The sequence below is a fragment of the Gossypium hirsutum genome, chromosome A06 (assembly GCF_007990345.1).
Source record: "Gossypium hirsutum isolate 1008001.06 chromosome A06, Gossypium_hirsutum_v2.1, whole genome shotgun sequence".
In the NCBI taxonomy this organism is placed as follows: Eukaryota; Viridiplantae; Streptophyta; class Magnoliopsida; order Malvales; family Malvaceae; genus Gossypium; species Gossypium hirsutum.
The window spans coordinates 88,814,049-88,826,488 of record NC_053429.1 but is presented as its reverse complement, the minus strand read 5'-3'; the positions used below and the strand labels follow the sequence as shown (position 1 = coordinate 88,826,488).

The window sequence follows — 12,440 nt, the reverse complement described above, 5'->3', positions numbered from 1 at the left end:
GAAAGTAACAAAACGGTCATATGAATAGTATGTTAAGAGATATTTAAGTTTTTGTGAGACAAGGCCAGAACAGTTTCTGGATTCCCTGTTCCGACTTTGGAAATTTATTATAAATTAACCAGAGATTATTAGAAGTCATGCAATATATTTATAGATTCCTTTTCGAGTATAGTTTCTATAGAAACAAACGGCATCAGTATTAAAACCCTATACAGGGAGATATCCAAGTCGTAATGCGCAAAGGTCAGTGTAGTCGAACCCTGAAACAGGGGAGACTTTAACTAATAAACTGTACTAATTGGCTTGACCAAAAATTCTAGAAAAAAATATTTAGAAGAACATACGAGTCTAGTTTCACGAAAAATTTACGAAACTGGTTTTCGAGTTTTGAAACTCAAGATATGATTTTTAAGGTGACAGTGATGCAGTAACCAGCTTGTCTGGAAAATTTTCAAATGGGCTGTGGAAATAAGTGGATTAAGCCCGTTAACCCCTCGTGTCCGACTCCGGAAACGGTCTCGGGTACGGGGTGTTACAATTTTATTGGTATCAGAGCTACAGTTTAGTCGATTCTAGGACTACCGTAATACGTTTCGGTCTAGCTAGACATGCCATTTTGTGATTATTTGATAGTGTGGTGATTTCTGACATTGCAAATGTGTTTATTTATAGTAATGGATCCCGATCCCGACCGAGCGGTAGCTGATGATCTTGAGAGTGTAGCGCCTGCTCCCACACATGGGACAGCGCCGGCGGACTCTCAACCTATTGCTAGTAATCCGAATGATGAAGCTAGACAAGCTTTTTATAGTGTGATGAATGATTGGTTCAACCAATACATTCGAACTAATACGGGTGTTCCACAACCTCCATTCCCGACTAATACCACCCCCGCACCTACAATACCTCTGGTAACTGACCAAATAAGGTCGAATAAGCCCCCAGTTGACAGAATCTGAAAACACGGGGCTACTGAATTTAAAGCTACGGACAGCGATGATGCCGAGCAAGTGGAATCTTGGTTGGACAACACTATCCGGGTACTCGATGAGCTATCTTGCACACCCGATGAGTGCCTAAAGTGTACTATCTCCTTGCTACGTGATTCTGCCTACTATTGGTGGAATACGTTGACTTCTGTTGTGCCCAGAGAGCAAGTAACTTGGGAGTTTTTCCAAACCGAGTTTCGAAAGAAGTATATCAGTCAGAGATTCATTGATAAAAAACGGAAGGAATTTCTTGAACTTAAACAAGGTTCCATGTCGGTTACCGACTATGAATGAAAATTTGTAAGGCTTAGCCGGTACGCGCGGGAATGCGTTTCTTCAGAAGCCGTGATGTGTAAACGTTTCGAGGATGGGCTGAATGATGATATAAAGTTGTATGTTGGCATTTTGGAAATCCGAGAATTTGTGGCACTTGTCGAGCGGGCTTGCAGAGCCGAGGAGCTCAGTATGGAGAAAAGAAAAGCTGAGGTGGAAGTAAAGGAGTTTCGTAAGAGGTCTTCGGGGAGGCCCTTTCAACAGTCATCGAAGAAATTTAGAGATGATTTAGGCCGATCTAGAAACACTTCGGGCTTTTCTAGACGAGATCGCGATCGACCCCCTGTGAGTGCACGAGTCACTTCGGTCGCCAGTGTTGGAAATGATTGTCGAGACAGAACGGAGTGTCAGTATTTTGGTAAATGGCACTCGGGGAGTTGTAGATTCCATGACCGCTTCTGTTACAAGTGCGGGTCAGTTGACCACTTCATTAAAGATTGCCCGAGGTTGTCTGAACAGAATGCAAATCAGAGTGGGAAACCGGGTGCTACCACTGCTCGAGGTAGACCATCTAAAAATACGGGCAATGCTAGTGGTGGTCAGAGAGGATTTAGGGATGCTACGACCAGATCTGAGGCTCGTGCTCCTGCTAGGGCTTATGCTATACGCGCACGCGAGGATGCTTCCTCGCCAGATGTTATTACCGGTACTTTTACTCTCTTTGATACTAATGTGATTGTTTTGATTGACCCTGGTTCTACTCATTCTTATATATGTGAAACCTTAGCATCCAGTAAGACTTTACCTATTGAGTCTACTGAGTTCGTAATTCGGGTGTCAAATCCCTTGGGTCGTTACGTGCTTGTCGACAAAGTGTGTAAGAAATGTCCCCTAGTAATTCGAGGTTCCTATTTTCCGGCGGACTTGATGCTTTTGCCGTTTGATGAATTTGATGTTATTCTTGGTTTGGATTGGTTGACCGTGCATGATGCGGTTGTGAATTACAAAAGCAAGACTATTGATTTGAGGTGCGCAAGTAACGAGATAATCCGAGTTGAGTCCATGGACTTAAAAGGGTTGCCAGCTGTAATATCATCAATGTTGGCTCAGAAATATGTAAGAAAGGGGTGCGAAGCATACCTTGCGTATGTACTTGATGACAAAGAATTAGAAAAGAAACCCGAATATGTGCCGGTGGTTTGTGAATACCCGGATGTTTTTCCCGAAGAATTACCGGGTTTACCACCTGTTCGGGAGGTAGAGTTTAGTATTGAGCTTGTACCTGGGACTACGCCAATTTTGATAGCTCCGTATCGTATGGCACCAACCGAGTTAAAAGAGTTGAAAGCTCAGTTGCAAGAGTTGACGGATAGAGGTTTCACTCGACCAAGTTTCTCACCTTGGGGTGCACCAGTATTGTTTGTGAAAAAGAAGGACGAAACCATGAGGTTGTGCATTGACTATCGTCAGCTGAATAAAGTGACGATAAAGAATAAATATCCATTACCACGTATTGATGATTTGTTTGATCAACTAAAGGGAGCCTCAGTGTTTTCAAAGATAGATTTGAGATCGGGTTATTACCAATTGCGAATTCGAGATTCGGATATACCCAAAACTGCTTTCAGAACGAGATACAGCCACTACGAGTTCTTAGTGATGCCGTTTGGGCTCACTAATGCCCTTGCGGTATTTATGGATTTGATGAATCGGATCTTCAGACAGTATTTGGACCGGTTCGTAGTTGTGTTCATTGATGACATCTTGGTCTATTCAAGAGATGAGACCGAACATGCTGAGCACCTGAGATTAGTGTTGCAAATTTTACGGGATAAGCAGTTATATGCTAAGTTCAGTAAGCGTGAGTTCTGGTTAAGAGAGGTTAGCTTCTTGGGTCATGTGGTATCCGCATCGGGTATTCGAGCTGACCCGAGCAAAATTTCAGCCATACTTAACTAGAAGCCTCCGAGAAATATTACTGAGGTTCGGAGCTTTTTGGGACTTGCCGATTACTACCGACGGTTTGTAAAAGGTTTCTCGATGATAGCCACACCAATGATAAAGCTACTTCAAAAAGATGTTAAGTTCGAATGGACGGAAAAATATCAGAAAAGTTTTGATCAACTGAAAACTTATTTGATTGAAGCTCCAATTCTAGTGCAGCCGGAATCAGGCAAAGAGTTTGTCATATATAGTGATGCCTCCCTACTTGGGTTGGGTTGCGTATTGATGCAAGAAGGTCGAGTTGTGGCCTATGCGTCGAGGCAACTGAAGCCACATGAGAAAAATTATCCGACCCATGATCTCGAACTAGCTGCCATCGTATTCGCTTTGAAAATATGGCGACACTACTTATTTTGGGAGAAGTGCCATGTATATTCGGATCACAAAAGTCTCAAATATTTGATGACTCAAAGAGACTTGAATCTGCGACAAAGGCGTTGGCTTGAGTTGTTGAAAGATTATGAACTTGTCATTGACTATCACCCGGGAAAGGCTAATGTGGTTGCGGATGCCTTAAGTCGTAAATCACTGTTTGCTTTACGAGCGATGAATATACACTTGTCTGTTCTATCCGACAATGTGTTAGTGGCGGAATTAAAGGCCAAACCATTATTGATTCATCAAATTCGTGAAGCTCAGAAAGTCGATGATGAATTGGTTGCAAAACGGGCTGAATGTGTTCCGAATATGGAATCCGAATTTCAAATTGATAATGACGATTGTTTGAGGTTCAGAAGTCGTTTGTGCGTTCCAAGAAATTCAGAACTCATTCCGATGATTCTGAACGAGGCTCATTGTAGCCGAATATCAATTCACCCGGGGAGTACGAAAATGTACAACGATCTGAGACGTCAGTTTTGGTGGCGTGGTATGAAACGAGACATTTCCGATTTTGTATCGAAGTGTTTAATATGTCAACAAGTGAAGGCGGAACATCAAATGCCTACGGGTTTACTTCAGCCGATCATGATACCTGAATGGAAATGGGATCGAGTCACGATGGATTTTGTATCTGGGTTGCCAGTGTCGGCAAGTAAGAAGGATGCGATTTGGGTTGTTGTTGATAGACTGACTAAGTCGGCTCACTTTATCCCCGTACGTGCGGATTTTTCATTGGATAAACTAGCTGAATTGTATGTTTCTCAGATTGTGAGATTACATGGGGTACCGATTTCTATTGTGTCGGATAGAGATCTGAGATTCACCTCGCGATTTTGGAAGAAATTGCAAGAAGCTTTGGGTACCAAGCTGCATTTTAGCACCGCTTTTCATCCCCAAACCGATGGTCAATCCAAGCGGATAATTCAGATACTCGAGGATATGCTGAGATGCTGCATCCTTGAGTTTAATGGTTCATGGGAACGGTACTTACCTTTGATTGAATTCGCTTACAACAATAGTTTTCAATCAAGTATTAAGATGGCACCTTACGAGGCTTTGTATGGGCGTAAATGCCGCACACCATTGTTTTGGACTGAGCTCGATGAAAGAAAAATTTTCGGAGTTGATTTGATTAGAGATGCTGAGCAGAAAGTAAAAATAATTCGTGAAAGTCTGAAGGCAGCCACAGATCGTCAGAAATCGTATGCGGATTTGAAACGAAAGGACATTGAATATCAGGTGGGAGATAAAGTGTTTCTTAAAGTTTCACCTTGGAAAAAGATACACAGATTTGGGCATAAGGGCAAATTGAGTACGAGGTTCATCGGGCCATATGAATTATCCGAACGAGTCGGTCCAGTTGCGTATCGATTGATTTTGCCCCCTGAACTTGAAAAGATTCACGACGTCTTTCATGTTTCGATGGTTCGACGTTATAGATCTGATCCATCGCACATAATTAATCCATCAGAGGTTGAAATTCAACCCGATATGAGTTATGAAGAAGAACCGATTCGTATCCTGGCTCGTGAAGTGAAAGAGTTACGAAACAAAAGGGTTCCTTTAGTGAAAGTGTTATGGCTCAAACACGGGATGGAAGAAGCTACTTGGGAAACCGAGAACTCTATGAAAGAACGTTACCCAAACCTGATTACCGGTGAGATTTTCGGGGATGAAAATTTCTTAAGTGGGGGAGAGTTGTGACAGCCTTAAATTGACCCTAGTCGGAAAGTGGTTTCGGGACCACTAAACCGAGTCATTTCATAGTTGATGCTCATTATATGTACATATGCATGTGTGAAAATTTCATGTTTGAATTTTGTTAATAGTAAGTGAATTTTATCAAATAGGACTTATGTGAGAAAATTTGGAAATGTGCTAGGCAAATGTAAAGTGGCCTAATAATGTATGTTGTGAAATGATGGGTTTGCATGTCAAATTACCCAAAAATTAAAGCATAGTGGCCGGCCATGCTATGGGTGGAAACATGTTGTAAACATGTTGTGTTAGTGAGTTATGTTAGAAAGAATAAAAAAGGGGTTAGGATTAAAGTAATGCAAAAAGGTGGAGTGATGAAAAAAAAATGGTCTCATCCATGCCCCCTCTTTTGCCGTGAATGGAAGAAAGGAAACAAAGAAAAAAAAAAGTGTTCATCCTTGAACATCTTTGACCGAATAGAAGAAAGAAAGGAAGGGAATGAGCTTGGAGAAAAATCAGCTATGAAGGCTCACTAGATTAAGCTCAAGAGCTTAGAGGACCAAAGTTGGATAAGGGAAAGGAAAAAGTGATCGAATAGCCGCCGAAATCGTTCGACAACATCCGAGGTAAGTTTTCGAGTAATGGAGCTTAGATTATGATTCGATTAGATTATGTCTTAAGTAAATCAAAATCATGCTCTTTGTATGTGGCTATTGAGCCGAAATTTGTAAGCGTGATAAGTGTTTTGTGTTTGAGCTTTGGTAATGAAAATGAAATATGGATGATGATTTATTGATATATGTGCATGGTTATTCGAATGATATCCGGGCTAAGTCCCGAAGGCTTTTGTGCTAGGTAACTATAACCGGACTAAGATCCGAAGGCATTCGTGCGAGTTGCTATATCTGGGCTAAGACCCGAAGGCATTTGTGCTAGCGATTATATCCGGGCTAAAACCCGAAGGCATTTGTGCTAGCGACTATATCCGGGCTAAGTCCCGAAGGCATTTATGGTAGTGACCACATCCGGGCTAAGACTCGAAGGCCTTGTGCAAGTAGTTATATCCGGCTAAATCCCGAAGATTTCTTGAGTTTGGGAATGAGCGATCTGCTGTAATAATTTCAATTAATACGCTCGTAAAATCTCAACAACGAGGTATGTGTTGTACATGCATTGGATTAATTGATTCCTCTTAAATAGCATTCGCTCAGTCGATTAAGGAGCTTCCGGTTTTTGGTTAAGTTGATCCCTTTTGTATGAATATAAGGGTTGGAAATGTGAAGTAGGACTGATTTTTGAGAGTATATGTGTATATGAAATTATCCGTTTAGTTATATGAATGCTATACTTCAGTTGAGCCTAATTCCATTGCTCAAAACTTACTAAGCATTAAATGCTTACTCCGTTTCTTTGAATCTCTGTTTTATAGATTTTGGTTCGTCAGCTATCGGACTCGGGAGTGTCGAAGTCGAAGTCGCCCACACTATCAAACCCCTTTTGGTACATTTTTGGTTGAACTTTGAAATGGCATGTATAGGACTACCCTTTTTGTTGTGGGTCATGTACCCTTTAGTTTTGTATAAATTTGGATAGCCATGCGAAAATGGCTTATATACACTTTGAGCTTAGTATTATAATCGTCTTGTATGATGTTCATTAAGAGGTATGGAAATGTTTGGGAACGATTAGCCATTGGAATGGTTTATCATGATCATATTTTGTGCTATTTATGCCAAAGGGCTAGTTGAATCATGGAAACTATGTAATAGGTAAAGTCTACCTTAAAAATAGATGCTGATAGCAGCAGTGACGTGAATGTGAAAAATCACTAAAAATAGTAGGAATGGAATTAAATAGTGAATAAATTATGTAATCGAACCTTGATGAATCTATTTTCATAGGAAAGTAACGAAACGATCATATGAACAGTATGTTAAGAGATATTTAAGTTTTCGTGAGACAGGGCCAGAACGGTTTCTGGATTCCCTGTTCCGGCTTTGGAAATTCATTATAAATTAAACAGAGATAATTAAAAGTCATGCCATATATGTATAGATTCCTTTTCAAGTCTAGTTTCTATAGAAACAAACGGAATCAGTATTGAAACTCTGTACAGGGAGATATCCAAGTCGTAATGCGCAAAGGTCAGTGTAGTCGAACCCTGAAACAAGGGAGACTTTAGCTAATAAACTGTACTAATTGGCTCGACCAAAAATTCTAGAAAACATTTGTAGATGAAAATACGAGTCTATTTTCAGGAAAAATTTACGAAACTGGTTTTCGAGTTTTGAAACTCAAGATATGATTTTTAAGGCGACAGTGATGCAGTAACCAGCTTGTCTGGAAAATTTTCAAATGGACTGTGGAAATAAGTGGATTAAGCCCGTTAACCCCTCGTGTCCGACTCCGGCAACGGTCTCGGGTACGGGGTGTTACACTAGCAATCCTTCCATTAGAATCTAATCTTCATAAATGGAGAATTTACTCTAAAAACAATAAAGGACTAATACAGACACATACATAATCTATGAATTCAATTATGATAATAAAAAAGAACTAATAGGTAAACAATAAAAATAAAAATAATTAATTAAATAATAATAAAGAAAACCCTAAGATTATCGAACACTAATCAAATCTACAAAAATACCAAAATGAACTATAATTAAAATAGCAGTGAAGGGAATGAATGACAAGAATCAACATAGCAAAATGATTAATCAATCGCAATTCTAAAATATTCTTAACAATGGTAGAATAATAGTAATAACAAGAAGCAAAAAAATACTAATAAAAATGAATACTAATAAATCTAAAGCTAAAAATAATCAATAATAAAATAGAAAACGAAAAGAAGCAAAAGAAATAGAAAATAAATAAAATAAAATAAAATAATGGGGAAAATTTGATGGGAGTGGTTGTGGGTTAGAGGTGCAAGCCGGCAGGAGTGCGTGGGCTACGGCTTGGGAAGGGGTGGAAGAGCAGAGCTGTTGAGGGTGTTGGGGGGTTCGACGTTGGCCTAATGAAGAGGAGGGGCTGTTGGGGTGGTGCAGTTTGATGGGAGTGGCATTGTATGGGGAAGTGAGGCCGGGAATGAAGAAGGATGAGGGGAAGAAGGAAAGAGGGTCAGTTTTTGGGTGAAGAAAGGAGAATACCGAGGGAGGGGACAGTGATGGTGGTCGGAATGGTAAGCGGAGGCTAGGGTTTTGGTGTTTAGAGAGCGGCTGCAAGAGATGAAGAAGAAGATGAAGAAGAAGACAAAAAATTAAAAAATAAAAGGGAATAGAGTTTTAAAAGGGTGACACGATTGTGTGAGAACTGTGTGGGCCACACTCTTCTGTGGTTCCTGTTCAGCCCGTGTGTGATAAAATTTTTAACCGAGTCTTCACACGGCCTCAGACACGCCCATGTTCCACACGACCGTGTCACATGGCCGTGTGCAACCTCCTTCACTGCTCCCATGCCCATGCGGCTCAACCGTGTCTCACACACGGCCATGAGCCTTGCCCGTGTAACTTTCTAACTTGCTTTTAAAAAAGAAAAATTTAGCTCTAGGTTTCACACGGTCATGTTACATGCCCGTGTGGACTATTTTAGGCCATGTCTCTATCAATTTTTGAAAAATTAAGTCCCAGGATCCATACGGCCAAGGACACGCCCGTGTAGGTCACACGGCCATGTCGCCAGGCCTTGTAACTCTCTGTTGATTTCTTTAAAATTTTAAAACCAAGTCTTAAGCTCCATATGGCCAAGGACACGCCTATGTGTCTAGGTCGTGTGGGTCACATGGCCATGTCGCTAGGCTGTGTAACTCACTGTTAAACCCCTTTTAGTGCACACGGCCTGGGACACGCTCGTGTGTCTAAGCCGTATGGGTAAAAAAACACACTTTTATTAATTTTTTAAAAAATACTATGAAATAAAAATAAGAAAATTAGCAGTGCTAACACTCAGTTGGCTCTTGAGAAGTGCTTATTTAAAGTCTAACCTCGACCTACCTTGTGAGCACAATTACGAAGGTTCTCGGAGCTGAAGCTCCTCTCTATCTTTATCAATTCTATTATCTAAATAAGGTTTAAGTCGAGTACTATTTACCTTAAATACGCCAAATTTAGAATGAGTTACCTTGACTGTACCGAATGGGAAGACATTTAGTATTGTAAAGGGATTTGATCCGTTTACATCAAGCTCCAAAGTGGTAATTTGAGGATCCGTTTTATTTAAAAGTACCTTACCTCCAACATTAAATTGGTTCATTCCATCCACATGCTCATCATGGTGTCACTTTGGTTCTGTATCATGTATTTTCGATTTCTCCTTGACATGTGTTTGCCATTTGTATAGTTCATCGATCTGTAGCATTCGTTCTTCATGAGTTGTTCTATTTTTGTCGCATGAACTAGAATGTGGCTTTATCATGTCTTTCCAAGGGGTTTCCTGGAAACAAGTTTGAGTTACAAGGTTACTCATATTAACAGAACTTGTATAATCATCTTGATCACTAGATGTCTTAATAGAATTACGAGCTTGAAGTGTAACCGTGTCATCACCTACACGAAGTATTAACTCACCTGTACCAACATCAATAATAGTTCTAGCAGTTACTAAAAAGGGCCGATCTAAAATCAAAGGTATGTCACTATCCTTATCCATGTCTAAACAACAAAATCAACTAGGAATATGAATTTATCAATCTTTACAAGTACGTCTTCAATAATACCCCTAGGAAAATACTGGTTTTATCTGCTAATTGAATACTCATCTTAGTTTGTTTGGGTGTCCTAAGACCTATTTGTTTAAACATTTTATAGGGCATGACATTAATACTAGCCCCTAAATCAGCCAAAGCATTGTTAACATTTAAACTATCAATTAACAAAGAATAGTAAAACCCATTGGATCTTTCAACTTGTTGGGTAGTTTATTTTGAAAAATGGCTGAGCACACTATATTTAGCTCCACATGCAACGAACCATTAAACTTCCATTTGTTTTTCAAAAGCTCCTTTAAAAATTTAACGGAATTGGGCATCTGCGAAAGAGCTTCAATAAACGGTAAGTTAATATGTAATTTTTTTAAAAGTTCAAGAAATTTACCAAATTGTTCGTTCGTGTGGTCTTTCTTTGTCGCCTTAAGATATGGAACTCGAGGTTTATAATATTTACTAACCCATTTTTGTTCATTCTAGCTTACCTCGACCTTATCGTTACTTACCACAATTTCTTGCCTCGATTTTGGTTCATATTCAACTAAACCTTCTTCATCTCAAATAGTAATTGCATGAAGCTGCTCTCTTGGGTTAGTTTCAGTGTTGCTAGGTAAGCTACCTTATGGTTGTTCTGATATCAACTTTCAAGTTGATCGATTTGGTTTTTGAGCCCTTTAATCGACGCTTGTTGTTTTTTAAGTGTTGTTTCGGTGTTTTGGAAGCGGATTTCTGACACCGAAATAAACTTTGTCAACATCTCCTCAAGGTTCAGCTTTTTCACTTATTGGTAAGGTTGTTGAAAGCCTGGAGGGGCTTGTGCTCTTTGATTTCCTTTACCACCCCAAGAGAAATTGGAATGGTTCCTCCACCCTGCATTATAGATGTTACTATAATGATTATTCTGAGGCCTAGAATTATTACCCATATAGTTGATTTGTTTGTTCTCTGTGCTAGAACCGTAGGGCAAATATTCTGGATTGTTCATTCCTCTTTCATTTGCATCGCATTACATCACTGGATGTACCTACGTAAAAACACATAAACCATTAATTTTCTTATTTAATTGTTCTACCTGATTTGGTAACATGGTGACTACATCTAGATTGAAAACACTGGCTGCTTTATTAGGTTTTGTCCTTATGACTTGCCATTGATAATTATTCAATGACATCTTTTCTATAAACTCATAAGCCACTTCAGGTGTTTTATTGTTCAAAGTACCACACGTTACTGCATCGATTAATTGCCTAGTTGAGGGATTCAAACCATTATAGAAGGTTTGAACCTGTAGCAATAGAGGTAACCCATGGTGAAGGCACCTTCTCAATAAATCCTTATGCCTCTCCTATGAATCATATAAGGTATCTAAGTCAATCTGCATGAAGGAAGAGATATCATTTCTCAGCTTAGCTATCTTAGCTGGTAGGAATTACTTTAGTAGGAATTTATCGATCATTTGATCCCATGTAGTGATAGAACCTCATGGTAAATAACTCAACCACTGTTTAGCTTTGTTCCTCAACGAGAAGGGAAAAACCGTAAGCGAATGATGTCATCAGAAACGCCATTTATCTTGAAAGTATTATAAACTTCCAGAAAGTTAGCCAAATGCGTATTTGGATCTTTTTCTTGCAAACCATAGAACTGAACAAATTGTTATATCATCTGAATAGTATTCGACTTCAGTTTGAAATTGATCACAGCAATGGTGGGACTCGCAATACTTGATTCAGCCCCAGTTAGAGTGGGCTTGGCATAATCGTACATAGTACGAGGAGCAAGATTCAGATTTGCTGGATTTGCAACAATCGCATGAGGTAGCTGATTATTCTAATTATCACCTATCTCCTCAATAATAATAATATTGTCCTCTTGCTCGTCTACTATACCCTGTCGATTCTGCCTTGCTTCTCTATAATTTCTACGAGCTATACTTTCAATTTCGCTGTCAAACAATAATGGTCCCAAGTTCAAGCCCTACATTTGGTAAATTTTGGTATTTTTCTAACTTAAGCCTTATACTTGCTCAATAGGCTTATATTAAATTATTTGTAAAAGCATATCAGAATGGGCCTATTGGTCTGGTGGTTAAGTTGATTGTTTGTTTGCTGAAGGTCTTGCGTTTGAATCCTTGCACAAGCGTGGGAGTTTATTTTTGCTCTTTTGACCGAGAGAGAGTTTCGGTCAAACAAGAATTCTGAAGAGGATGAGTAGTGGATTAGTGGAGAGTAATTTCGGGGATAATGGTTTCTGAATTATTATTTTGTTTTTTTATTTTTTCCCCAAAAATCTCTCCATCTTTCTAACGTCAGTCTTTCCCCTCTTCTGCCGAATTTTCCTTGTTTCTTTCTTCTACTCTTTCAATTTCTATTTTCCTTCCTCCTTGT

The 12,440-nt window shown here is 39.5% G+C and overlaps 1 non-coding gene across 1 annotated transcript; it reads left to right on the top strand.

Moving 5' to 3' along the window:
- The first annotated feature begins 11,354 nt into the window (after window positions 1–11,354).
- On the top strand, window positions 11,355–11,461 carry LOC121231454 (small nucleolar RNA R71). Its single transcript, XR_005929513.1, has one exon. It is a non-coding gene; the product is annotated as a small nucleolar RNA R71 (small nucleolar RNA).
- Window positions 11,462–12,440: the final 979 nt, after the last annotated feature.